The 4,902-nt window shown below is 37.3% G+C and overlaps 1 non-coding gene across 1 annotated transcript; it reads left to right on the forward strand.

The window, feature by feature from the left end:
* The first annotated feature begins 2,987 nt into the window (after nt 1–2,987).
* Nucleotides 2,988–3,091, forward strand: LOC138808626 (U6 spliceosomal RNA). Its single transcript, XR_011366536.1, has one exon. It is a non-coding gene; the product is annotated as a U6 spliceosomal RNA (small nuclear RNA).
* Nucleotides 3,092–4,902: the final 1,811 nt, after the last annotated feature.

The following is a 4,902-nucleotide window of genomic DNA, read 5'->3' on the forward strand; positions in this document are numbered from 1 at the left end:
CAGAGGAGGGAAGTCCACCTCTCCCCACCCCCAGCAGCAGAGATCTCCATTTTTGATACTGACAGAGGCCTGGCTGAGGAGCTAGCAACAACTCAGGCCTTGGAAGAAAGCTGGAGTCATTTAGCAGGTCACAGGAACCTGACCTGACATTCCAGGCGTAGCTCCACCCAAGGGAAAGTCACCAAGCCCAAGCAGAGGATCCTTGGTCCCTACAGGTGTGGCTTTCTTCTGGGTAAACAGAGCCAGAGGCTGCCCCTCCCTACAGCAGCCTAGAAAAACAATTGAAATTCAGTATACATAAACCCTGAGAATGGCTGTAGGCTGGGCTTTGTGAGTATATCAGAAGCTATCCCCTCAGGGAAAAGCTACTGTTTGGTGAAAGGCCTCAACTCTACCCAGAACCTAGCCTCATCACACCATCTCCAAACTAGAAGAAACAGCCATCTCCTTCTTTGCCATCTCCTTCTTTTGTGATAATCAAAGCAGATCTCTCTCCCACTGAACTAGCAAGGAGGAGGATCACAAAATCCTGGGTAAAGCAGAGCATTTTTCTGCCTGCTCAAACAAACTGACTTAAGTAACCAATCAAGACAGACCAGACAGTAACCACAAGCAGACCTGAGACTCCACAAAGAGATTCCTTAGGACACAAGGGAGATAAAAGATCTTCCCATGCACGCAGCCCCCCCCTCCCCAATCAAAGAACTCTTTTTTATACCTTTTTTAATTTTTACTTTTAAAAAATTTTTAAATTATATTTTAAAAATTGTTTTCTATTAATCTTTTTTGTCCTCGCATAATTTTTATTTTAGGTGTGTGTGTGTGTGTGTGTGTGTCTGTGTGTCTGTGTGTCTGTGTGTGTCTGTGTGTGTTTTAATCTCTACTGAGTTTTTGGTCATTTTTTTCTTTTTTCTTTTTCTCTTCTTTTTTTTCTTTTTCATTTTTTTCTTCCCTTTCTTCTTTTTGGGTGACTGAATTGCTGTTTTGCTCATCCTCAGATACATACCTGTCATCGATTATTAGACTTTATCTCCCCTGTGTACATATTTAACCCAGAAATTTATTACTCAATTCAAAACCTCTTAGGCTTAAATTCTTTAAAAGTAGTATTATCTCCTTCTACCTATATAATTTTAAGAACTTTTATTTTTTAGCTTTTCTTCTCTCAATATCACTTCTTTACCCTTTCATAATTTTTGTGTTTCACTTTTTATATTTAAATTTTTGTTTTTCCATTTTCTCTTGTTTTTTTAAGTCTCTCAAATAATTCTTCCCAAGCTATTTCTCTCTCTGAAATTAGGACTTGGTCAAATACACTCTCTTTTTACCTACCACATCCCTCTAATCCTACTTTTCCCCAAATTTCTCTCTAAATCTAATAACTTCTCGTTTGCAAAATTCTTCTTTTCTGTTCTTAACCCATTAGTACATAGTTGTTTGATGTTGAATAGATTGTATCTATTGAAGTATGGAGGTTCCTCTAATGACTTCACATTGAGCTCCCCCATGACCCAGCAATCCCAATTTTTGGCATTTACCCAAATGGTAACAAACAAGACCATACTAAAGCTACCAACATAACTGTTTATTGCAGCATTCTTTAAGAGAGCTATGATGTGGAACCAATCCAGATGCCCCTCCGCAGATGACTGGATTAAGAAAATGTGGTATATATACACAATGGAATTAATTCTATGCCTCCATCAGAAAGGATGACATTGACCCATTTGTTAAGAACTGGAAATACTTGGAAAAAAGTATATTAAGTGAAGAAAGCCAGGCCCAAAGAAACATAGGTCCCATGGTTTCCCTTATTTGCAATAACTAGTGTATGTCTGAAACAAGCAGAAAAGGTCAGATAAGTTGATTTTACGTGAAATGAACCCCAATATAGATATTCCTATTTTTTTCCTTCTTGCACTTGTTTCAAACATATTCATAAGATGATTGCTTTTTTGTGTTCTATGTCCCTCCCCCACGGTATAACCCCAGCTTTCATTGTATTTGATATTGATATAGTTTGTGGATGGGAAGGGCAAAAGCAAATAGGGATACCGGTGGACCCATTGCAGCAATGAGATGTACAAGTCGTTATGCTGAAATTCGAACTTTACAACTTCGGGCAGGTCGGGGAGGGGGTGGGGGGTGGTGGAAGATATGAAGGGAAGGGGAAACCAAGGATGAAGCAATAATGCTTGATAAAAATGTACTCATTACATTTCCTCTGTAATTGTAACAACTCTGTATGGTATTTTCATGATAAAAAATTTTTTAAAAGGATGTAAAATATTTTGATTATAAAACATTATATATATATGTATATGTATATATGTATATATATGAATATACATATATGTATATATATTCATTACCTTGCCCATGTAATAAAATCCCCTCAGTACGATATTTTCACAATAAATAAATTATCTGAAAAAAATGGTATCAGTCAATAGTGCATATAATTTTATTTTTCATTACAAACATAGAATGTAGTAAAAATTTTCTTAGCAATTACCCTGCACTAGGTTGTGGGAAGATTCTAATGGAAATAATATACTGTGTTTATGTAGAGAATTTGAGCATCCAAAATTTTAATATGCTTGTGGTCCTAAAACCAATACCTTGCTGATATTGTGTGACAAATACAACTTCCTATAAGTACAGAAGTTTTCCTTGTATCTTTTCAATTTATATTTTTATTGTAAAGTTCCTGTGCAGAGGGGTTACAGTTACGTAAGTAAGGTAATTAGTCCATTTCTTATTGAGCATTGTTACCCTCTCCTTTGTCTTTCCCCTACCATTCCGCCCCTTCATACCTCCCCAACATGTCGCTCCACCCCCCCCCCCATAGAGTGTCTTGTATATTTCATTGTTACAATGTGGCAACCTGTGTCCTTTCCTTGTATCTTCAATGAAGAAATGCTGGCTTGATTTATGCTGATTCTACTGTTGTAGACACACCTAAAATCACTCGCCAAGTTCAGGAGTACAAAATGAAATGCATAGCAGAAACATTGGAACATTTCAGAGAAGATTAGCATGGCTCATGTACAAGGATGACAGACAAATTTCTGAAGCATTCCATATTTTTACAACAGATGCTGGAGGGGATGTGGCCACCAGGGAACCATACTGCATTCTTGGTGGAAGTACAAAACTTGTTCAACCACTTTGGAAAGTAGTATGGAGGTTCCTCAAAAAACTCCACATAGAGCGCCCCTATGACCCAGCAATCCCACTTTGGGACATTTACCCAAATGATCACAAACAAGACCATACTAAAGCTACCAGCACAACTATGTTTATTGCTGCATTCTTTAAGATAGCTAATATATGGAACCAACCCCAATACCTTAGCAGATGAATGGATCAAGAAAATGTGGTATATATACACAATGGAATTCTATCCCTCCATCAGAAAGAATAACGTTTCCCCATTTGTTAGTAACTGGAAAGTCTTGGAAAAACTTATATTAAGTGAAGTAAGCCACGTCCAAATTAACATTGGTCCCATGGTTTCCCTAATTTTCAATAACTAATATTTGTCTGGGTTAAGAAGAAAAGGTCAAAAGCTATCTGCATATGACCAGATAGGATGATGTTAAGGGACATGAACCCCAAGATAGGGACACAAGTGGTTTTTTCTTTCTTGCTATTGTTTCTAACATACGTATAATGTGCGATGTGATTTTTTTGTTTCTTTATATGTTCCTCTCTCCTGCTATAACTCCTGTTTTCACTGTATTTGAAGTTGGTGCGCCTACATCTTCTATATACGCTCCTCTAATTTGTGGAGGGGAAAGAAAGAAAACAAAATGTTTAAATAGGGGTACAGGTTGACACATTGTAACCATGAGATACACAAGACACTATGTTGAAAAATGAACTTTACAATTTAGGTGGGGTAAGGGAGGAGGGTTGTGTACTTATGGAGCTGGGAGGGAAAGGATGGTAGGGGAAAAATAAAGGAGGAGGTAACAATTTTTTTTTACCTTGCTCATTACCTTGCTCACGCAAATGTGACTCCTCTGTACATTATTTAGCTAATAACTAATATTATGAGGCAGACTGAAATGAGACTCCAGAGAAAGAGTCAGAAAGACTGATCAGAGAGAATAAAATTGGTCACACAAAGATTGGAAAATAGAATTCCTTGTAGAACATACAAATCATTGAAACCCTGCACATGTAAGGACAAGAGAGCAAAGTCCAGAAATGCACATTTTCTTAGAGGTCAGCTATTGAATTATCAATGGAAATATTTGTATTCTTAAATATTTGACCACATGTGAGAGAAGGCTGAAGAGAAATAAAATGCCATCACTCTGTTTGGACGTCCAATATCACACTAGGAAGTAATCAATCACTGATTTGTAATAAAAAGAGAAAACAATTATTCCAAATGAGGGTTTCATTTCTTTTCCTGTAACAGTTCTTGATTTAGATGCTAGCAATTACCATACAATTGATCCAGTACCACAGCTGAAATGATATTGACCGCAGTATTCCCACATGAAGGAAAAGAGAAAATTAACAGATATCTGAAGAAATGACTTGAGGATGAAATGTTCTAATAGTGATATCTGAGGTTTTGACACAGGTGAAGAAGTGGATTTTCTTTTCTAAAAAATCCCCATTTTTAGCATGGTGCCAGTGGCTTACACATCTGTAATCCTAGCTACTCAGGAAGCTGAGATCTGAGGACTGCTATTCAAAGCCAGCCTGGGCATTCCACAGTGGTTGAACAAGTTTAATTTCCCACCAACAGTGTAATAGAGTTCCCAATTGGCTACATCCATGCCAGCATTTACTATTGTTAGTTTCTTGATAAACGCCATTCTAACTGGGACGAGGAATAATCTGTCTTGTTTACTTGTAGATTTGTGGGCACCTTCTAGCTAC

This window comes from Dipodomys merriami, unplaced genomic scaffold, assembly GCF_024711535.1.
Source record: "Dipodomys merriami isolate MVZ:Mamm:240054 unplaced genomic scaffold, mDipMer1.0.p SCAF_46, whole genome shotgun sequence".
Taxonomy (NCBI): Eukaryota; Metazoa; Chordata; class Mammalia; order Rodentia; family Heteromyidae; genus Dipodomys; species Dipodomys merriami.